The sequence below is a fragment of the Pseudophryne corroboree genome, chromosome 6, assembly GCF_028390025.1.
Source record: "Pseudophryne corroboree isolate aPseCor3 chromosome 6, aPseCor3.hap2, whole genome shotgun sequence".
In the NCBI taxonomy this organism is placed as follows: domain Eukaryota; kingdom Metazoa; phylum Chordata; class Amphibia; order Anura; family Myobatrachidae; genus Pseudophryne; species Pseudophryne corroboree.
This window is the reverse complement of record NC_086449.1, coordinates 57,586,734-57,611,663: the sequence shown is the minus strand read 5'-3', so window position 1 is coordinate 57,611,663 and position 24,930 is coordinate 57,586,734. Positions and strand designations below refer to the sequence as shown.

Here is a 24,930-nt window from a genome sequence, read left to right as displayed (position 1 = left end):
AAAACCCCTAAATGTAATATAAAATTGATGAGTCTTTCCAGTTGTCTATCTAAGTGATCACGAACTAGGCACCATGTAAGGCACCCCAGGATGGCCCTGCAGTGCTGAGTGTGCCTAAGAGCTGTCACCTTACAGCTGGTATATTAAGGGGATGCGGTCAACAACCCGCTGGACGGAATCCCGGCGGTCGAAATACTGACGCCGGAATCCCGACCAGCACAATCCCGACATATTCTCACTCCGTGGGTGTCCACGACACCCATAGAGGGAGAATATAATAGTGTGCCGAGCGTAGTGAAGCACCGTGCCCGCAGCATGGCGAGCAAAGCGAGCCCGCAAGGGGCTGCGTTCCGCTCGCCACCCCTGTCGGGATTGTGTGGTCGGGATTCCGGCGTCGGGATTTCGACCGCCGGGATCCCGAACAGCGGAGGCAAGTTGGAGTCTGCCCCACCCCCCTTTAAAAAATAAAATAGGAAAAACAAATATGTTGTGTGTGTGTGTGTGTGTGTGTAACTTCGTATAAACATGCAAGACTTACATAATTATATAGCTAGTGCTCTCAGCCAGTCTACAGGGCCAGAGCCTGCAGTGTATTGGCAGGGCTGCTGCTATGCTAAGATTCAGCCATCAGCAGCATGCAGAATCAGCGATCACCGGTGGGTCCCATCTCACATTCCAGCAGCAGCGTTGTGTGCACTGTCACTTGCTGCAACGCAGGCTGAGCGGTAACAGGCAGGGGCAATCCTGTCCCCTATTGCAGGTGTTAACAGGACTCCTGGAACTAAGGGGTACATTTACTAAGCAGTGATAAGAGCGGAGAAGTGAGCCAGTGGAGAAGTTGCCCATGGCAGCCAATCAGCACTGAAGTAACATTTATAATTTGCATACTATAAAATGATACAGAGCTGCTGATTGGTTGATGGGGAAATATCTCCACTGGCTCACTTCTCCACTCTAATCACTGCTTAGTAAATGTACCCCAAAGTCAGTTAACTATGCAGTGGGTGCACCGCAGTCTCTGTTGGAAGGGCAGTGATCACACTTATATACCGCTGTGAACCACACAGGTGCTGCTGTACATGCAGAGTAATGCAGAGTCCTTGGAAGTTATCAGACTAGAACTGGATTATAACAAAGTCACTGGAATGAAGGAGCACAGCACAGAGCTGTTACTTCCTGAGCAGAGACTGTTGTACTGAATGATTTGGTAATCCCAGGAAGTTCCCTTTATACTGTAGAGTGTGGATTCATTGGATGCTGCAGTCAGCTGACGAAAGGAGCTCCAGGATTGGGCAATGGATAATCAGCTGATGGAATCCAAGATGGCAGCACCCATGTCCAGCCTTGGAGGGAAACTCAGACTAGGCCCAAACACCAGGATGTGAGCATAATGGAGAATGAACACTGAAACAATGAAGGACAATGCTGTAAAGCGCTATACACAGAAACAGCAGCTACTTACGTACAGGACCACATACTGTACAATGCATTAGATCTGCATAAGATTGGTTACACTTGAAACAATTAGAATCAGTGGAGACTCCAGTCAGTAATCTCAGTTTAGGGGTGAAATAAGCGTGGTGGAATAGTTTATAGTACATCTCTAATACGCAGAGATTAATTGTTTTTTAATTTGACAAAGAATTTAAGGATAGTGGACATGGTTATAGTAGGCAATGTGGAGGGCCATTTGGCAAGTCCAGCCTTTTCCTGATCCAGGTTTAATACCATGCATATATCATAGAGTTGGAGAACACCATAGTGGAGCAGCAAGACAGCACATCATCCAATCCGCCACCGTAGAGTGGGTAGATGGGGCTATTAGTTTAATGACCTAGCTACATATTTGGAAACAAATAGGGAAATTTGAAAGTGGGGGTATTGTTCTTGTAGGAGATTATGAGAGCGAATGGCCATAGTTGGTTAGTCTACTGATTGATATATGCAGTAGCGTCGGTGGTACAACTACCCCCCCCCCCCCCCCCGACTATGCAGGTGTTGCGGCCGGCACCATCTTCCCGGTGATTTCTTCGGGAAGATGGCGCCGCACTTAGAAAGCAAAGTCTCTGGTACTGAGTCTTTTCTCTCTAGTGGCCAGTGTCATCTTCCCAAATATCACTGGCAAGCAGGGCCGGATTAACAATGGGGCGGATGGAGCTGCAGCTCCAGGCCACCCATTGAAAATCAGCCCACAGCAAACTGGCAGCATTGACAGAAAAAACTTTTTCCTGTCACAGACTGCCAGCGGCCTCCTCTCTCCCATGCCCCCTCCTCCTCCGGCTCCAGCACTCTGACCTGAGATTTCACGGAGCAGGAGCCGTGCAGGCAGTGTGCTGGCTGCCCCTCCCTCTCCAGTCTCTCCTTCTCCAGGGTCCTGCTGTGACTCATGGGCCCAAGCTCCGCCCCCAGACTGCACGGGGAGCTCAGCTGCTGCTGCTGCAGGAGGCCTTACAAGGTTAACTTAATAGCTTCTTGATTAATGTGTGTGTGTCCCCTAAATGTGTATAGTGTGTAGGGTGTGTATATGTGGTGGTGTGTGTAGTGGGTGTGATTCATCAAATCGACAGTGTCTAGGTCGACCACTATAGGTCAACAGTCACTAGGTCGACATGGATGGAAGGTCGACAGGGTTTCTAGGTCGACATGTGCTAGGTCGACAGGTCTAAAGGTCGACATGAGGATTTTTTTTTTGTGTCGTTTTCTTCGTAGAGTGACCGGGATCCCAAATTAGTGCACTGCGTTCACTCGCCATGCTTCGGGCATGGTGCCTTCGCTCCGCTACCGCTTTGCTCGGCACACTTTACCGTTCCAATCGTAGTCCACGTGGATCGTTAAGTATGAAAAAAATCAAAAAAAGAAAAAAAATGTGAAAAACTCATGTCGACCTTTAGACCTGTCGACCTAGCACACGTCGACCTAGAAACCCTGTCGACCTTCCATCCATGTCGACCTAGTGACTGTCGACCTATAGTGGTCGACCTAAACATTGTCGACCTAGACACTGTCGATCTTCAGACCGGATCCCGTGTGTAGTGTGTACTGTGTGTGTACTTTATGTGTGTGTGTAGTGTGTACTGCATGTGTGTATACTGTATGTGGTGGGTGGGTGTGTGTATATGTGGTGGTGCAGGTGTGTGTGTGTACTTTGTGTGTGTAGTGGTGGTGGGGGGTGTGTGTGTCAGAGCCGGATTAATAATGGGACCCCATCAAAAAAGGTTCCCAGCATTTCCTATGGCCGCATAGATCACGTACACTCACACATCAAACGCTTCCCCCTGTTCCCGCCCGGGGGTAGAATAAAACGTAAATATTGAAAGTGAAGCGCAGGAAGAGCTTAAGAAGGCTACTGCTGCGCCACTATCACCGCATTTATTCATACCGCATTTAAATGCGATAATAGCGGCGCAGCAGGTGCTTCACTTTCGGTTTCTGCCCCTGGACCTCTCCCGCACTGCCGCTCCATGATATCATGGCGCACATCCCGCAGGGTGATTGGAACATGCACTGCCCTGTAGCACAGCTGGAGTAGCCGAGCTCAGGTCCGTGAAGTAAGGCTTGATGATCCTGACTGAGCTGCGGTATGTGGCTGCTGCTGCTGATGGCGGAAGGGCTGTAGTGCAGTGCTGAATAGAAAGGAATGCACTGCCACAATGAAGATGTTAGCAATTATATTTGGTGACTTGAAACTGTTTATATCTCTTTGTAAGTATGTACTAGTTTAAAACAGGTCACCTCAGTCAATGCCTGCCCCTGCTTGGCTCCACCCTCTCTCTCTGCTATTTACCCAAGCCCTTTCCCTTCATTTTTGTGGCTCAAATCCCCCTCCTTCCTCCCATTGTGCCTCCTTCCCAATCCATCCCCGGTGGATCCCACGCATTCATCCCAATTTCTTCCCCTCCCCCTCCCCATCATGGTATAGACACAAACCCCTCACCCATCCCCCTTCCACACACTCCCATACTTACACTGGCGGCCAGTCAACCTTTTCTCAGCTGTCCCATCTCACATGCAGCTATATATATATATATATATATATATCTATGGGATGGCATTGGGATCCTGGTGCTTGTAATGCCAGTACTCAAAAAAGACCAACAGCGGCATCCCAAAGCGCAGAATCCCTACACCTGCTAGGTAAGTATTCTAACCCTCCCCTTCTACCTTTCTAACCCTCCCTACCCATACCCGCAGCCTAACCATAACCATCCCTCCCCACAGCATAATCCTAGCCTCCCCCCACTTAACCCTTTCTGTAGTATAGTGAACCTACCTTCCTTCCCCTCGTCAAAAATAGTCTAACCCTAACCCTCCCTGCCATACTTACGATCGAGATGCCAACAGTCGGAGTTCCGGTGCGAGCATTGTGTTCAATGTCGGGATCCCAGCGTCAATCTACTGGCCAGTGTTGGGATTCCAGCATCGGTATTCCAACTGCCAGCATCCCAAACGGCGATATGCTAACCAGATCCTAAATAAATATAAATATATATATATATATATATATATATATAAAATCACCCAATGAAATAATCCAGACATAGTTTAGATTGCGGTCAACTTTTCAGGGACCTTATTACTGTATATGTGGTTCTTTTGACTTCGAATGCCACCTGAACAAGTTGTGATCTTATCGGTGGAGTGACAGACATCATGCACTTCATATGTGTGTATATACAGTGTATGTGTGCATGTATATATATATATATATATATATATATATATATACACCATATTCCAGTAAGGCGACACTCTGGAGACTCCAATGTAGTGAAACAAAGTGGTGTTTTCATGCCAACGTATATATGGCTTCGGTATGCTTTACCGCCATTCGGGATCCCGGCATTCAGGAAACCGACGCTGGGATCCAATCAGGCGGAATGCCGGCAGGGAGCGCAGTGAGTCCCCTCGCTCGCCACACTATTCTATTTGCCCTCGAGTGGTAGAGTGGACCTCCATCCGAGTGGGAATTCCATGCCCCGTCCGGGATTCCGACCACCGGCATTTCTCTGGGTGTCAGGATTCCGGCATTAGTATCCTGAATGCCAGGATCCCAACAGCCGGTAAATTGACTGCAACCTATATATATATATATATATGTGTGTGTGTGTGTGTGATGTTTATGCGATTTATGGCACCGGTGCGTGCACATCACTATCTCTATGGATAGACTTAGACCCTTACCAGGCCATTTAATTTATTTTGCTCTTTATATATTTGGCCACAGTTGTGTATGCTGGGCCCTTTACTAGGTTTTGCCCCTTTGTACCCGCTAGTTACTGCACCGGTGTGTGCTCTGCGTTTTGGTATTGTCCACCTTTGGAGCCCCTATTAGCCCACTTTGAAGTCAGGGTCATTGTGTGACATTACATCTGGGGTTGGGTATTTGACATGACACTGCTGTATGTGCTTATTTATCACATTTGTCATCTTGTGGAGGGATGTAGTTATGTGACCGGCGGTCAGTAGACCACTGGTCACAATACTGACTGCTACATCCCATCTCCCTCTAAATCCTGAAAGTTGGCATGCCGATTAGCAGGGACTATTCCCATACAGTGGGAATAGAACCTGTGGCGAGAGCAGCTCACCACCTAGCCTGCAGAGTGGCGAAGGCAGTGAGCCCGCAAGGGGCTTCATTGCGCTCGCCCCCTCTGGCATTCTGCTGCCAGGAATCCGCGGTTGGTATGCTGACCCCTTGTGGATTATGTTTATTTTGTATGTGTATTTTGTTTTCATTTTATTTATTTCTATTTTTTTTTTATTTGTTACTTTTCATTTTCTATTTTCATCATTTTTTAATACCTTTGTATTTCACATTTTGCAATATTTGTGTATTGTAATGTATTTTATCAGCCGCCTTGCTGTTTGTTCTATTACTGCTATGCCATGTGCTGTGGGATATTATACTATTACTTGCCGTATGACGCATCCTATTGGTGATACCCTCTGTGTTGTTATTGCATTATAATAGTGCTCCCACATATGTCCTCTTGTTTATATACTGCATGCTGTCCTGTATGTTGTTAGTCTTCTCCAATAGATTCCCTATTGATACCACATACTGACAGCCTTTGTGGTGTGGAAATTTACTATACATTATCTTACTTTGTAGGACTGCACACCACTATGTTGCTATTTTGTTTCTGTCGGTAGTTACTATGTTTCAAGGTCTTTGTTTCTATGATTGCCATACATAGCCCCGCTGATGTTTCACCGCTATTGCAGACACAGGACACCAGGATTTATAGGGGTTATTCTTTTGCCTGTGCGCTTCCAATATATACCCCACTCACTGTAAATGACACAGAGAGCCACACTGCTGTTGTCAGCACGGATGGTGTAATGGTTAGCATTACTGCCTCACAGCACTGAGATCATGGATTTGATTCCCACTATGGCCCTAACTGTGCAGAGTTTGTATATTCTACCCGTACTTGTGTGGGTTTCCACCGGGTGGTCCGGTTACTTACCACAATCTAAAAATATACTGATAGGTTAATTGGCTCCAACAAAAAGTAACCCTAGTGTGAATGTGTCTGTGTGTACATGCAGTGCCAGATTAAGGTCCACATAGGCCTGGAGCTGAAATTTACAAAGGGCCTATTATATGGGGCCACCAAGGGTGTGACTAGTGATGTGGGGGGGGGGGGGGGGGCAAGACCAGTAGCACCCATTACTGTACTCTCAGCAGCACCCATTACTATACTCCCACAGCTGCACCTGTTACTCATATGGTGGATAATCCTGGGATCGGGATCGGCAGTATCCTGGGAATTTGGCCTAAAATGGGGCTTACAATCCCGGTATTTGGGCCAACACTTTTTTTTTTTTTAATGCCAGGCAGCGTCTGAGCCAATTCAGCACACGGCTCAGATGCTGCTCGGCTCCCCCTGCCCCTGGCGGTGCGGCTGTGTTCACTGCACAGCGTGACATGGTGTTAGAGGTCACACTGTGCCGCACAGCATAAACCTCGCCGCCGGCCTGGAATGCCCGAACCCGCCCATACTCACCGCCTGCTGGAGCCACCGCCTGCTGCCCGGACCTGCCGATAGCACAGCTGCCTGCCACATGGACCTGCCAACAGCACCGCCAACATCTGGACCTGAGGAGGGTATTTTTAAAAAAATTTTTTTAACCCTAGTTAGTCCCGAGTATTAGGACCATCAGCATTATATAAACCATATACACTGTAAATAATATTGTGTTTTTAATTTTTATGCTTGCTAACCTAATAAATTGGAGTATACCAGAATTTAAAAGTAAACTGCATATGTGATATTATTTGTTTAGGAGTGAGCGCTGACAGTTAAATACGCTAAGCATCCAATTTCTATGGGCTGGTGGAACCCCTTCCCTCCTCAGCTGCTCCTCATATAACAAATAGGTGTTAGCGTAGCCCTCCCAAACATAGCATATACACACAGACCCCCATCATATAAAGTACACACACCCCCACATATACACACATAGTACACACTACACACACAAAGTACACCCCCCCACATATAAACACATAAAGTACACACACACACACACACACACCACCACGTATACACAAACACACACAGTACACACCAGTGGTCGAAGTGGAAATTTTGAAGTGGGGATATGGAAAAGTCAAGGATGCAATTATGCGCGCGCCTTCGCTCCAGAAAAGGGGGCGTGGTCACCCAAAAGGGGGCATGTCCAGTGTAGTAGAACCCCTTATACTATCTAGTACTGGTGCCCCTTTCACCTTATAGCACACGGTACGAGCCAAAACTCATATTATAGCACATGGTACGAGCCGAAATTCACATTACAGCACACGGTACGAGCCGAAATTCACATTACAGCACATAGTACGAGCCGAAATTCACATTATAGCACATGGTACGAGCCGAAATTCACATTATAGCACACGGTACAAGCTGAAATTCACATTATAGCACACGGTACGAGCCAAAATTCACATTATAGCACACTGAATAAGCCGAAATTCACATTATACCACAATGAATAAGCCGAAATTCACATTATAGCACACGGTACGAGCCAAAATTCACATTATAGCACATGGTATGAGCCGAAATTCACATTACAGCACACGGTATGAGCCGAAATTCACATTATAGCACATGGTACGAGCCGAAATTCACATTATAGCACAATGAATAAGCCGAAATTCACATTATAGCACACGGTACGAGCCGAAATTCACATTATAGAACACTGAATAAGCCGAAATTCACATTATAGCACACGGTACGAGCAGAAAATAAGAATTTACTTACCGATAATTCTATTTATCGTAGTCCGTAGTGGATGCTGGGAACTCCGTAAGGACCATGGGGAATAGCGGCTCCGCAGGAGACTGGGCACAAAAGTAAAGCTTTAGGACTACCTGGTGTGCACTGGCTCCTCCCCCTATGACCCTCCTCCAAGCCTCAGTTAGGATACTGTGCCCGGACGAGCGTACACAATAAGGAAGGATTTTGAATCCCGGGTAAGACTCATACCAGCCACACCAATCACACCGTACAACCTGTGATCTGAACCCAGTTAACAGCATGATAACAGAGGAGCCTCTGAAAAGATGGCTCACAACAATAATAACCCGATTTTTGTAACAATAACTATGTACAAGTATTGCAGACAATCCGCACTTGGGATGGGCGCCCAGCATCCACTACGGACTACGAGAAATAGAATTATCGGTAAGTAAATTCTTATTTTCTCTGACGTCCTAGTGGATGCTGGGAACTCCGTAAGGACCATGGGGATTATACCAAAGCTCCCAAACGGGCGGGAGAGTGCGGATGACTCTGCAGCACCGAATGAGAGAACTCCAGGTCCTCCTCAGCCAGGGTATCAAATTTGTAGAATTTAGCAAACGTGTTTGCCCCTGACCAAGTAGCTGCTCGGCAAAGTTGTAACGCCGAGACCCCTCGGGCAGCCGCCCAAGATGAGCCCACCTTCCTTGTGGAATGGGCTTTTACAGATTTTGGCTGTGGCAGGCCTGCCACAGAATGTGCAAGCTGAATTGTACTACAAATCCAACGAGCAATAGTCTGCTTAGAAGCAGGAGCACCCAGCTTGTTGGGTGCATACAGGATAAACAGCGAGTCAGATTTCCTGACTCCAGCCGTCCTGGAAACATATATTTTCAAGGCCCTGACTACGTCCAACAACTTGGAGTCCTCCAAGTCACTAGTAGCCGCAGGTACCACAATAGGTTGGTTCAGATGAAACACTGAAACCACCTTAGGGAGAAAATGAGGACGAGTCCTCAATTCCGCCCTGTCTGAATGGAAGATCAGATAAGGGCTTTTACAGGATAAAGCCCGCCAATTCTGACACGTGCCTGGCCGAGGCCAGGGCCAACAACATGACCACTTTCCATGTGAGATATTTTAACTCCACAGATTCAAGTGGTTCAAACCAATGTGACTTTAGGAACCCCAAAACTACATTGAGATCCCAAGGTGCCACTGGAGGCACAAAAGGAGGCTGTATATGCAGTACCCCTTTTACAGACGTCTGAACTTCAGGTAGTGAAGCTAGTTCTTTCTAGAAGAAAATTGACAGGGCCGAAATTTGAACCTTAATGGACCCCAATTTTAGGCCCATAGACACTCCTGTTTACAGGAAATGCAGGAATCGACCTAGTTGAAATTCCTCCATCGGGGCCTTACTGGCCTCGCACCACGCAACATATTTTCGCCAAATGCGGTGATAATGCTTTGCGGTTACATCCTTCCTGGCTTGACCAGGGTAGGGATGACTTCATCCGGAATGCCTTTTTCCTTCAGGATCCGGCGTTCAACCGCCCTGCCGTCAAACGCAGCCGCGGTAAGTCTTGGAATAGACAGGGTCCTTGCTGGAGCAGGTCCCTTCTTAGAGGTAGAGGCCACGGGTCCTCCGTGAGCATCTCTTGAAGTTCCGGGTACCAAGTCCTTCTTGGCCAATCCGGAGCCACGAGTATAGTTCTTACTCCCCTCCGTCTTATAATTCTCAGTACTTTTGGTATGAGAGGAAGAGGAGGGAACACATACACTGACTGGTACACCCACGGTGTTACCAGAGCGTCCACAGCTATTGCCTGAGGGTCCCTTGACCTGGCGCAATACCTGTCCAATTTTTTGTTTAGGCGGGACGCCATCATGTCCACCTTTGGTTTTTCCCAATGGTTTACAATCATGTGGAAGACTTCTGGGTGAAGTCCCCACTCTCCCGGGTGGAGGTCGTGCCTGCTGAGGAAGTCTGCTTCCCAGTTGTCCACTCCCGGAATGAACACTGCTGACAGTGCTATCACATGATTTTCCGCCCAGCGAAAAATCCTTGCAGCTTCTGCCATTGCCCTCCTGCTTCTTGTGCCGCCCTGTCTGTTTACGTGGGCGACTGCCGTGATGTTGTCCGACTGGATCAGCACCGGCTGACCTTGAAGCAGAGGTCTTGCTTGGCTTAGGGCATTGTAAATGGCCCTTAGCTCCAAAATATTTATGTGAAGTGATGTCTCCAGGCTTGACCACAAGCCCTGGAAATTTCTTCCCTGTGTGACTGCTCCCCAGCCTCGCAGGCTGGCATCCGTGGTCACCAGGACCCAGTCCTGAATGCCGAATCTGCGGCCCTCTAGAAGATGAGCACTCTGCAACCACCACAGGAGAGACACCCTTGTCTTTGGTGACAGGGTTATCCGCTGATGCATCTGAAGATGCGATCCGGACCATTTGTCCAGCAGGTCCCACTGGAAAGTTCTTGCGTGGAATCTGCCGAATGGAATTGCTTCGTAGGAAGCCACCATTTTTCCCAGGACCCTTGTGCACTGATGCACTGACACTTGGCCTGGTTTTAGGAGGTTTCTGACTAGTTCGGATAACTCCCTGGCTTTCTCCTCCGGGAGAAAACACCTTTTTCTGGACTGTGTCCAGGATCATCCCTAGGAATAGAAGGCGTGTCGTCGGGATCAGCTGCGATTTTGGAATATTGAGAATCCAACTGTGCTGCCGCAGCACTATCTGAGATAGTGCTACCCCGACTTCCAACTGTTCCCTGGATCTTGCCCTTATCAGGAGATCGTCCAAGTAAGGGATAACTAAAACTCCCTTCTTTCGAAGGAGTATCATCATTTCGGCCATTACCTTGGTAAAGACCCGGGGTGCCGTGGACAATCCAAACGGCAGCGTCTGAAACTGATAGTGACAGTTCTGTACCACAAAACTGAGGTACCCTTGGAGAAGGGTAAATTGGGACATGTAGGTAAGCATCTTTGATGTCCAGAGAGACCATATAGTCCCCTTCTTCCAGGTTTGCAATCACTGCTCTGAGTGACTCCATCTTGAATTTGAACCTTTGTATGTAAGTGTTCAAGGATTTTAGGTTTAAAATTGGTCTCACCGAGCCGTCCGGCTTCGGTACCACAAATAGTGTTTAATAGTACCCCTTTCCCTGTTGCAGGAGGGGTACCTTGATTATCATCTGCTGGGAATACAGCCTGTGAATGGCTTGCAATACTGTCTCCCTGTCTGAGGGAGACGTCGGTAAAGCAGACTTTATGAAACGGCGAGGGGGAGACGTCTCGAATTTCTTGAGACGGGCCCCCACCGTGCCTGAGACCGCTTGTAAAGCCCCAGCGTCATGCTGAGGACTTTGCGGAGGCGGGAGAGGGCTTTTGTTCCTGGGAATTGGCTGTTTGCTGCAGCCTTTTTCCTCTCCCTCTGCCACGGGGCAGAAATGAGGCGCCTTTTGCCCGCTTGCCCTTATGGGGCCGAAAGGACTGCGCCTGATAATACGGCGTCTTCTTAGGTTGAGAAGCTACCTGGGGTAAAAATGTGGATTTTCCAGCCGTTGCCGTGGCCACCAGGTCTGTTAGACCTACCCCAAATAACTCCTCCCTTTTATAAGGCGATACTTCCATATGAAACAAGGGAGAATTGAGGACTGCGCTTTTACTGCTTGACTAAATGACTTCAAGCTGCTATGGAGAATGGGGAGGATTCCACTATCTTCCCAATAATAAAACACATAAAAAGAAGAAATATCTCCCAGCGCTAAAAATTATAGAGAATAAATTAAAAATTATATTCAAGCATCAAAACATCACACAGGGTTGATAATTGGCAAATAAAATTCTTTTATTAAGAATATTGTTTAAAAAATGTATATCATTTCTTATTCATAAAATTATCCTAAAAATAATTCTAGTGTGTCCTAATACCGGTATACTGAAAATTAAATAAGACAAAACAAAACACACATATAACATATAGATCTATGATACGCTCTCCTCAGCGTTTTACTCACAGAGCTGTGGCACAATAATTTCAGATGTCTCTATTGCAGGGTGTGTGGTCATATATCTCCCAGACTGGAGTAATGGCCAAGTGAATAAACAGATTCTGACCAAAGTGCAAACAGTGAGCAGTAATCTTAATAATAGTCAGTTCAGGTTCATATCCTCAGAATCCAATGGGTATAGCAATCCCTTGTATAGTATTTGAAGGGTCACTTACTTCAAATTACACGGAGTCCATAAACCACGGGTGTCTGCCGGCAGACAATGAAACTGGATACTTCCATATGCCTTTTGGAATCAGCATCACCTGACCACTGTCTTGTCCATAACCCTCTTCTGGCAGAAATGGACAGCGCACTTACTCTTGATGCCAGTCGGCAAATATCCCTCTGTGCATCACGCATATATAGAAATGCATCTTTTAAATGCTCTATAGTTAGTAATATACTGTCCCTATCTAGGGTATCAATATTGTCAGTCAGGGAATCCGACCAAGCCACCCCAGCACTGCACATCCAGGCTGAGGCGATTGCTGGTCGCAGTATCACACCCGTGTGAGTGTATATACATTTTAGGATATTTTACTGCTTTCTGTCAGCAGGTTCCTTAAGGGCGGCCGTATCCGGGGACGGTAGTGCCACCTGTTTAGACAAGCGTGTGAGCGCTTTATTCACCCTAAGGGGTGTTTCCCAACGTGCCCTATCCTCTGGCGGGAAGGGGTTTGATGCTAATAACTTTTTAGGAATTAACAGTTTTTATCGGGGGAAACCCACGCATCATCACACACTTCATTTAATTCCTCAGATGCAGGAAAAACTACAGGCAGTTTTTTCTCACCCAACATAATACCCTTTTTAGTGGTACTGGTATTATCAGAAATGTGTAAAAACATTTTCCATAGCCTCAATCATGTAACGTGTGGCCCTACTGGAAGTCACATTCGTCTCTTAATCGTCGACACTGGAGTCAGTATCCGTGTCGGCGTCTGTATCTGCCATCTGCGGTAACGGGCGTTTTAGAGCCCCAGATGGTTTTGAGACACCTGGACAGGCACAGGCTGAGTCGCCGGCTGTCTCATGTCATTAATCTTTTGTAAAGAGCTGACACTGTCACATAATTCCTTCCATAAGCTCATCCACTCAGGTGTCGACTCCCTAGGGGGTGACATCTCTGTTACAGGCAATTGCTCCGCCTCCACCTCATTTTCCTCCTCATACATGTCGACACAACGTACCAATACACAGCACACACACAGGGAATGCTCTGATAGAGGACAGGACCCCACTAGCCCTTTGGGGAGACAGAGGGAGAGTAGGCCAGCACACACCAGAGCGCTATATATATATACAGGGATAACCTTATATAAGTGTTTTTCCCCTTATAGCTGCTGTATTGTTATACTGCGCCTAATTAGTAGAGATGAGCGCTGGAAATTTTTCGGGTTTTGTGTTTTGGTTTTGGGTTCGGTTCCGCGGCCGTGTTTTGGGTTCGACCGCGTTTTGGCAAAACCTCACCGAATTTTTTTTGTCGGATTCGGGTGTGTTTTGGATTCGGGTGTTTTTTTCAAAAAACCCTAAAAAACAGCTTAAATCATAGAATTTGGGGGTAATTTTGATCCCAAAGTATTATTAACCTCAAATAACATAATTTACACTCATTTTCAGCCTATTCTGAACACATCACACCTCACAATATTATTTTTAGTCCTAAAATTTGCACCGAGGTCGCTGTGTGAGTAAGATAAGCGACCCTAGTGGCCGACACAAACACCGGGCCCATCTAGGAGTGGCACTGCAGTGTCACGCAGGATGTCCCTTCCAAAAAACCCTCCCCAAACAGCACATGACGCAAAGAAAAAAAGAGGCGCAATGAGGTAGCTGTGTGAGTAAGATTAGCGACCCTAGTGGCCGACACAAACACCGGGCCCATCTAGGAGTGGCACTGCAGTGTCACGCAGGATGTCCCTTCCAAAAAACCCTCCCCAAACAGCACATGACGCAAAGAAAAAAAGAGGCGCAATGAGGTAGCTGACTGTGTGAGAAAGATAAGCGACCCTAGTGGCCGACACAAACACCGGGCCCATCTAGGAGTGGCACTGCAGTGTCACGCAGGATGTCCCTTCCAAAAAACCCTCCCCAAACAGCACATGACGCAAAGAAAAAAAGAGGCGCAATGAGGTAGCTGTGTGAGAAAGATAAGCGACCCTAGTGGCCGACACAAACACCGGGCCCATCTAGGAGTGGCACTGCAGTGTCACGCAGGATGTCCCTTCCAAAAAACCCTCCCCAAACAGCACATGACGCAAAGAAAAAAAGAGGCGCAATGAGGTAGCTGTGTGAGTAAGATTAGCGACCCTAGTGGCCGACACAAACACCGGGCCCATCTAGGAGTGGCACTGCAGTGTCACGCAGGATGGCCCTTCCAAAAAACCCTCCCCAAACAGCACATGACGCAAAGAAAAAAAGAGGCGCAATGAGGTAGCTGACTGTGTGAGTAAGATTAGCGACCCTAGTGGCCGACACAAACACCGGGCACATCTAGGAGTGGCACTGCAGTGTCACGCAGGATGTCCCTTCCAAAAAACCCTCCCCAAACAGCACATGACGCAAAGAAAAAAAGAGGCGCAATGAGGTAGCTGTGTGAGTAAGATTAGCGACCCTAGTGGCCGACACAAACACCGGGCCCATCTAGGAGTGGCACTGCAGTGTCACGCAGGATGTCCCTTCCAAAAAACCCTCCCCAATCAGCACATGATGCAAAGAAAAAGAAAAGAAAAAAGAGGTGCAAGATGGAATTATCCTTGGGCCCTCCCACCCACCCTTATGTTGTATAAACAAAACAGGACATGCACACTTTAACCAACCCATCATTTCAGTGACAGGGTCTGCCACACGACTGTGACTGATATGACGGGTTGGTTTGGACCCCCCCCAAAAAAGAAGCAATTAATCTCTCCTTGCACAAACTGGCTCTACAGAGGCAAGATGTCCACCTCATCTTCACCCTCCGATATATCACCGTGTACATCCCTCTCCTCACAGATTATCAATTCGTCCCCACTGGAATCCACCATCTCAGCTCCCTGTGTACTTTGTGGAGGCAATTGCTGCTGGTCAATGTCTCCGCGGAGGAATTGATTATAATTCATTTTAATGAACATCATCTTCTCCACATTTTCTGGATGTAACCTCGTACGCCGATTGCTGACAAGGTGAGCGGCGGCACTAAACACTCTTTCGGAGTACACACTTGTGGGAGGGCAACTTAGGTAGAATAAAGCCAGTTTGTGCAAGGGCCTCCAAATTGCCTCTTTTTCCTGCCAGTATAAGTACGGACTGTGTGACGTGCCTACTTGGATGCGGTCACTCATATAATCCTCCACCATTCTATCAATGTTGAGAGAATCATATGCAGTGACAGTAGACGACATGTCCGTAATCGTTGTCAGGTCCTTCAGTCCGGACCAGATGTCAGCATCAGCAGTCGCTCCAGACTGCCCTGCATCACCGCCAGCGGGTGGGCTCGGAATTCTGAGCCTTTTCCTCGCACCCCCAGTTGCGGGAGAATGTGAAGGAGGAGATGTTGACAGGTCGCGTTCCGCTTGACTTGACAATTTTGTCACCAGCAGGTCTTTCAACCCCAGCAGACCTGTGTCTGCCGGAAAGAGAGATCCAAGGTAGGCTTTAAATCTAGGATCGAGCACGGTGGCCAAAATGTAGTGCTCTGATTTCAACAGATTGACCACCCGTGAATCCTTGTTAAGCGAATTAAGGGCTGCATCCACAAGTCCCACATGCCTAGCGGAATCGCTCCGTGTTAGCTCCTTCTTCAATGCCTCCAGCTTCTTCTGCAAAAGCCTGATGAGGGGAATGACCTGACTCAGGCTGGCAGTGTCTGAACTGACTTCACGTGTGGCAAGTTCAAAGGGCATCAGAACCTTGCACAACGTTGAAATCATTCTCCACTGCACTTGAGACAGGTGCATTCCATCTCCTATATCGTGCTCAATTGTATAGGCTTGAATGGCCTTTTGCTGCTCCTCCAACCTCTGAAGCATATAGAGGGTTGAATTCCACCTCGTTACCACTTCTTGCTTCAGATGATGGCAGGGCAGGTTCAGTAGTTTTTGGTGGTGCTCCAGTCTTCTGTACGTGGTGCCTGTACGCCGAAAGTGTCCCGCAATTTTTCTGGCCACCGACAGCATCTCTTGCACGCCCCTGTCGTTTTTTAAAAAATTCTGCACCACCAAATTCAAGGTATGTGCAAAACATGGGACGTGCTGGAATTTGCCCATATTTAATGCACACACAATATTGCTGGCGTTGTCCGATGCCACAAATCCACAGGAGAGTCCAATTGGGGTAAGCCATTCCGCGATGATCTTCCTCAGTTGCCGTAAGAGGTTTTCAGCTGTGTGCGTATTCTGGAAAGCGGTGATACAAAGCGTAGCCTGCCTAGGAAAGAGTTGGCGTTTGCGAGATGCTGCTACTGGTGCCGCCGCTGCTGTTCTTGCGGCGGGAGTCCATACATCTACCCAGTGGGCTGTCACAGTCATATAGTCCTGACCCTGCCCTGCTCCACTTGTCCACATGTCCGTGGTTAAGTGGACATTGGGTACAACTGCATTTTTTAGGACACTGGTGAGTCTTTTTCTGACGTCCGTGTACATTCTCGGTATCGCCTGCCTAGAGAAGTGGAACCTAGATGGTATTTGGTAACGGGGGCACACTGCCTCAATAAATTGTCTAGTTCCCTGTGAACTAACGGCGGATACCGGACGCACGTCTAACACCAACATAGTTGTCAAGGACTCAGTTATCCGCTTTGCAGTAGGATGACTGCTGTGATATTTCATCTTCCTCGCAAAGGACTGTTGAACAGTCAATTGCTTACTGGAAGTAGTACAAGTGGGCTTACGACTTCCCCTCTGGGATGACCATCGACTCCCAGCGGCAACAACAGCAGCGCCAGCAGCAGTAGGCGTTACACGCAAGGATGCATCGGAGGAATCCCAGGCAGGAGAGGACTCGTCAGACTTGCCAGTGACATGGCCTGCAGGACTATTGGCATTCCTGGGGAAGGAGGAAATTGACACTGAGGGAGTTGGTGGGGTGGTTTGCGTGAGCTTGGTTACAAGAGGAAGGGATTTACTGGTCAGTGGACTGCTTCCGCTGTCACCCAAAGTTTTTGAACTTGTCACTGACTTATTATGAATGCGCTGCAGGTGACGTATAAGGGAGGATGTTCCGAGGTGGTTAACGTCCTTACCCCTACTTATTACAGCTTGACAAAGGGAACACACGGCTTGACACCTGTTGTCCGCATTTCTGGTGAAATACCTCCACACCGAAGAGCTGATTTTTTTGGTATTTTCACCTGGCATGTCAACGGCCATATTCCTCCCACGGACAACAGGTGTCTCCCCGGGTGCCTGACTTAAACAAACCACCTCACCATCAGAATCCTCCTGGTCAATTTCCTCCCCAGCGCCAGCAACACCCATATCCTCCTCATCCTGGTGTACTTCAACACTGACATCTTCAATCTGACTATCAGGAACTGGACTGCGGGTGCTCCTTCCAGCACTTGCAGGGGGCATGCAAATAGTGGAAGGCGCATGCTCTTCACGTCCAGTGTTGGGAAGGTCAGGCATCGCAAACGACACAATTGGACTCTCCTTGTGGATTTGGGATTTCAAAGAACGCACAGTTCTTTGCGGTGCTTTTGCCAGCTTGAGTCTTTTCAGTTTTCTAGCGAGAGGCTGAGTGCTTCCATCCTCATGTGAAGCTGAACCACTAGCCATGAACATAGGCCAGGGCCTCAGCCGTTCCTTGCCACTCCGTGTGGTAAATGGCATATTGGCAAGTTTACGCTTCTCCTCCGACAATTTTATTTTAGGTTTTGGAGTCCTTTTTTTTCTGATATTTGGTGTTTTGGATTTGACATGCTCTGTACTATGACATTGGGCATCGGCCTTGGCAGACGACGTTGCTGGCATTTCATCGTCTCGGCCATGACTAGTGGCAGCAGCTTCAGCACGAGGTGGAAGTGGATCTTGATCTTTCCCTAATTTTGGAACCTCAACTTTTTTGTTCTCCATATTTTATAGGCAGAACTAAAAGGCACCTCAGGTAAACAATGGAGATGGATGGATTGGATACTAGTATACAATTATGGACGGACTGCCACGGTTAGGTGGTATAAAAAAACCACGGTTAGGTGGTATATATTATAATAATAATACAATTATGGATGGACGGACTGCCTGCCGACTGCCGACACAGAGGTAGCCACAGCCGTGAACTACCGCACTGTACACTGGTTGATAAAGAGATAGTAGTATACTCGTAACAACTAGTATGACACTATGACGACGGTATAAAGAATGAAAAAAAAACCACGGTTAGGTGGTATATATTATAATAATAATACAATTATGGATGGACGGACTGCCTGCCGACTGCCGACACAGAGGTAGCCACAGCCGTGAACTACCGCACTGTACACTGGTTGATAAAGAGATAGTAGTATACTCGTAACAACTAGTATGACACTATGACGACGGTATAAAGAAAGAAAAAAAAATACCACAGTTAGGTGGTATATATTATAATAATAATACAATTATGGATGGACGGACTGCCTGCCGACTGCCGACACAGAGGTAGCCACAGCCGTGAACTACCGCACTGTACACTGGTTGATAAAGAGATAGTAGTATACTCGTAACAACTAGTATGACACTATGACGACGGTATAAAGAAAGAAAAAAAAATACCACAGTTAGGTGGTATATATTATAATAATAATACAATTATGGATGGACGGACTGCCTGCCGACTGCCGACACAGAGGTAGCCACAGCCGTGAACTACCGCACTGTACACTGGTTGATAAAGAGATAGTAGTATACTCGTAACAACTAGTATGACACTATGACGACGGTATAAAGAATGAAAAAAAAACCACGGTTAGGTGGTATATATTATAATAATAATACAATTATGGATGGACGGACTGCCTGCCGACTGCCGACACAGAGGTAGCCACAGCCGTGAACTACCGCACTGTACACTGGTTGATAAAGAGATAGTAGTATACTCGTAACAACTAGTATGACACTATGACGGTATAAAGAATGAAAAAAAAACCACGGTTAGGTGGTATATATTATAATAATAATACAATTATGGATGGACGGACTGCCTGCCGACTGCCGACACAGAGGTAGCCACAGCCGTGAACTACCGCACTGTACACTGGTTGATAAAGAGATAGTAGTATACTCGTAACAACTAGTATGACACTATGACGACGGTATAAAGAATGAAAAAAAAACCACGGTTAGGTGGTATATATTATAATAATAATACAATTATGGATGGACGGACTGCCTGCCGACTGCCGACACAGAGGTAGCCACAGCCGTGAACTACCGCACTGTACACTGGTTGATAAAGAGATAGTAGTATACTCGTAACAACTAGTATGACACTATGACGGTATAAAGAATGAAAAAAAAACCACGGTTAGGTGGTATATATTATAATAATAATACAATTATGGATGGACGGACTGCCTGCCGACTGCCGACACAGAGGTAGCCACAGCCGTGAACTACCGCACTGTACACTGGTTGATAAAGAGATAGTAGTATACTCGTAACAACTAGTATGACACTATGACGACGGTATAAAGAAAGAAAAAAAAATACCACGGTTAGGTGGTATATATTGTAATACAATTATGGATGGACGGACTGCCTGCCGAGTTCCGACTGCCGACACAGAGGTAGCCACAGCCGTGAACTACCGCACTGTACTGTGTCTGCTGCTAATATAGACTGGTTGATAAAGAGATAGTATACAATACATACAACAATATACTACTATACTGGTGGTCAGGCACTGGTCACCACTAGTCACACTGGCAGTGGCACTCCTGCAGCAAAAGTGTGCACTGTTTAATTTTAAATTAATATAATATTATGTACTCCTGGGGGCTCCTGCTATAACAACCTGCAGTGCTCCCCAGTCTCCCCCATAATTATTTTAAGCTTTGCCTTTTATACATTGATGTGCAGCACACTGGGCTGAGCTGAGTGCACACAGACTGAGTCACACTGTGTGACTGGCTGCTGCTGTGTATCGTTTTTTTTCAGGCAGAGAACGGATATAGCAGAGAACAGATATATTATATTAAAATAAATAAAAGTTAACTAACAACAACTGCACTGGTCACTGTGGTAAACTCTGTCTGACTCTGCACAATCTCTCTCTCTCTTCTAATCTAATTTCTAATGGAGAGGACGCCAGCCACGTCCTCTCCCTATCAATCTCAATGCACGTGTGAAAATGGCGGCGACGCGCGGCTCCTTATATAGAATCCGAGTCTCGCGAGAATCCGACAGCGTCATGATGACGTTCGGGCGCGCTCGGGTTAACCGAGCAAGGCGGGAGGATCCGAGTCTGCTCGGACCCGTGAAAAAAACATGAAGTTCGTGCGGGTTCGGTTTCAGAGAAACCGAACCCGCTCATCTCTACTAATTAGTGCCCCCCTCTCTTTCTCTATCGTCCTAGTGGATGCTGGGGTTCCTGAAAGGACCAGGGGGATAGCGGCTCCGCAGGAGACAGGGCACAAAAGTAAAGCTTTCCGATCAGGTGGTGTGCACTGGCTCCTCCCCCTATGACCCTCCTCCAAGCCAGTTAGATTTTTGTGCCCGGCCGAGAAGGGTGCAATCTAGGTGGCTCTCCTAAAGAGCTGCTTAGAAAAGTTTAGCTTAGGTTTTTTATTTTACAGTGAGTCCTGCTGGCAACAGGATCACTGCAACGAGGGACTTAGGGGAGAAGAAGTGAACTCACCTGCGTGCAGGATGGATTGGCTTCTTGGCTACTGGACATCAGCTCCAGAGGGACGATCACAGGTACAGCCTGGATGGTCACCGGAGCCTTGCCGCCGGCCCCCTTGCAGATGCTGAAGTAAGAAGAGGTCCAGAATCGGCGGCAGAAGACTCCTCAGTCTTCTAAAGGTAGCGCACAGCACTGCAGCTGTGCGCCATTTTCCTCTCAGCACACTTCACACGGCAGTCACTGAGGGTGCAGGGCGCTGGGAGGGGGGCGCCCTGGGAGGCAAATGAATACCTATTTTGGCTAAAAATACCTCACATATAGCCTCCGGAGGCTATATGGAGATATTTAACCCCTGCCAGAATCCGTTAAGAGCGGGAGACGAGGCCGCCGAAAAAGGGGCGGGGCCTATCTCCTCAGCACACAGCGCCATTTTCCCTCACAGAAAGGCTGGAGGGAAGGCTCCCAGGCTCTCCCCTGCACTGCACTACAGAAACAGGGTTAAAACAGAGAGGGGGGGCAATAATTTGGCGTTAGAAATATATAAAAAAGATGCTATAAGGGAAAACACTTATATAAGGTTGTCCCTATATAATTATAGCGTTTTTGGTGTGTGCTGGCAAACTCTCCCTCTGTCTCTCCAAAGGGCTAGTGGGTCCTGTCCTCTATCAGAGCATTCCCTGTGTGTGTGCTGTGTGTCGGTACGTGTGTGTCGACATGTAGGAGGACGATGTTGGTGAGGAGGCGGAGCAATTGCCTGTAATGGTGATGTCACTCTCTAGGGAGTCGACACCGGAATGGATGGCTTATTTAGGGAATTACGTGATAATGTCAACACGCTGCAAGGTCGGTTGACGACATGAGACGGCCGACAAACAATTAGTACCGGTCCAGACGTCTCAAAAACACCGTCAGGGGTTTTAAAACGCCCGTTTACTTTAGTCGGTCGACACAGACACAGACAGGGACACTGAATCCAGTGTCGACGGTGGATAAACAAACGTATTCCTTATTAGGGCCACACGTTAAAGGCAATGAAGGAGGTGTTACATATTTCTGATACTACAAGTACCACAAAAGAGGGTATTATGTGGGATGTGAAAAAACTACCATAGTTTTTCCTGAATCAGATAAATTAAATAAAGTGTGTGATGATGCGTGGGTTCCCCCCGATAGAAAATTATAGGCGGTATACCCTTTCCCGCCAGAAGTTAGGGCGCGTTGGGAAACACCCCTTAGGGTGGATAAGGCGCTCACACGCTTATCAAAACAAGTGGCGGTACCGTCTATAGATAGGGCCGTCCTCAAGGACCAGCTGACAGGAGGCTGGAAAATATCATAAAAAGTATATACACACATACTGGTGTTATACTGCGACCAGCGATCGCCTCAGCCTGGATGTGCAGAGCTGGGGTGGCTTGGTCGGATTCCCTGACTAAAAATATTGATACCCTTGACAGGGACAGTATTTTATTGACTATAGAGCATTTAAAGGATGCATTTCTATATATGCGAGATGCACAGAGGGATATTTGCACTCTGGCATCAAGAGTAAATGCGATGTCCATAACTGACTGAAGATGTTATGGACACGACAGTGGTCAGGTGATGCAGATTCCAAACGGCACAAAGGTGTATTGCCGTATAAAGGAAGAGGAGTTATTTGGGGTCGGTCCATCGGACCTGGTGGCCACGGCAACTGCTGGAAAATCCACCGGTTTTACCCTAAGTCACATCTCTGCAGAAAAAGACACCGTCTTTTCAGCCTCAGTCCTTTCGTCCCTATAAGATCATATCTGCCCAGGGATAGAGGAAAGGGAAGAAGACTGCAGCAGGCAGCCCATTCCCAGGAACAGAAGCGTTCCACCGCTTCTGACAAGTTCTCAGCATGGCGCTGAGACCGTACAGGACCCCTGGATCCTACAAGTAGTATCCCAGGGGTACAGATTGGAATGTCGAGACGTTTCCCCTTCGCAGGCTCCTGAAGTCTGCTTTACCAAGGTCTCCCTCCGACAAGGAGGCAGTATGGGAAAAAATTCACAAGCTGTATTCCCAGCAGGTGAAAATTAAATTACCCCTCCTACTACAAGAAAAGGGGTATTATTCCACACTATATTGTGGTACTGAAGCCAGAAGGCTAGGTGAGACTTATTCTAAAAAATTTTTTGAACACTTACAAAGGTTCAAATCAAGATGGAGTCACTCAGAGCAGTGATAACGAACCAGGAAGAAGGGGACTATATAGTGTCCCGGGACATCAGGGATGCTTACCTCTATGTCCCAAATTTGCCCTTCTCACTAAGGGTACCTCAGGTTCGTGGTGCAGAACTGTCACTATCAGTTTCAGACGCTGCCGTTTGGATTGTCCACGGCACCCCGGGTCTTTACCAAGGTAATGGCCGAAATGATGATTCTTCTTCGAAGAAAAGGCGTCTTAATTATCCCTTACTTGGACGATCTCCTGATAAGGGCATAGTCCAGGGAACAGTTGGAGGTCGGAGTAGCACTATCTAGGATACTGCTACAACAGCACGGGTGGATTCTAAATATTCCAAAATCGCAGCTGATCCCGACGACACGTCTGCTGTGCCTAGGGATGATTCTGGACACAGTCCAGAAAAAGGTGTTTCTCCCGGAAGAGAAAGCCAGGGAGTTATCCGAGCTAGTCAGGAACCTCCTAAAAACAGTGCATCATTGCACAAGGGTCCTGGTAAAAATGGTGGCTTCCTACGAAGCAATTCCATTCGGCAGATTTCACGCAAGAACTTTTCAGTGGGATCTGCTGGACAAATGGGCCGGATCGCATCTTCAGATGCATCAGCGGATAACCCTATATCCAAGGACAAGGGTGTCTCTCCTGTGGTGATTATAGAGTGCTCATCTTCTAGAGGGCCGCAGATTCGGCATTCAGGATTGGATGCTGGTGACCACGGAGCCCAGCCCGAGAGGCTGGGGAGCAGTCACACAAGGAAAAAATTTCCAGGGAGTGTGATCAAGTCTGGAGACTTTTCTCCACATAAATATACTGGAGCTAAGGGTAAATTTATAATGCTCTAAGCTTAGCAAGACCTCTGCTTCAAGGTCAGCCGGTATTGATCCAGTGGGAAAAACATCACGGCAGTCGCCCACGTAAATAGACAGGGCGACACAAGAAGCAGGAGGGCAATGGCAAAAACTGCAAGGACTTTTCGCTGGGCGGAAAATCATGTGATAGCACTGTCAGCAGTGTTTCATCCCGGGAATGGAAACTGGGAAGCAGACTTCCTCAGCAGGCACGGCCTCCACCCGGGAGAGTGGAAACTTCATCGGGAAGTTTTTTCCACATGATTGTAAACCGTTGGGAAATACCAAAGGTGGACATGATGGCGTCCCGTCTGAACAAAAAACGGGACAGGTATTGCGCCAGGTCAAGAGACCCTCAGGCAATAGCTGTGGACGTTCTGGTAACACCGTGGGTGTACCAGTCGGTGTATGTGTTCCCTCCTCTGCTTCTCATACCTAAGGTGCTGAGAATTATAAGACGTAGAGGAGTAAGAACTATACTCATGGCTCCGGATTGGCCAAGAAGGACTTGGTACCCGGAACTTCAAGAGATGCTTACAGAGGTCTTATGGCCTCTGCCGCTAAGAAGGGACTTGCTTCAGCAAGTACCATGTCTGTTCCAAGACTTACCGCAGCTGCGTTGTCGGCATGGCGGTGGAAAGCCGGATCCTAAGGGAAAAAGGCATTCCGGAAGAGGTCATTCCTACCCTGGTCAAAGCCAGAAAGGAGGTGACCGCACAACATTATCACCACATGTGGCGAAAATAT

At 47.5% G+C, this 24,930-nt stretch overlaps 1 protein-coding gene across 7 annotated transcripts in view; it reads left to right on the top strand.

The window, feature by feature from the left end:
• Positions 1-24,930, top strand: part of LOC134936121 (A.superbus venom factor 1-like) — a 283,470-nt gene that overhangs the window by 80,359 nt on the left and 178,181 nt on the right. The gene's annotated exons all lie outside the window — the stretch shown is intronic.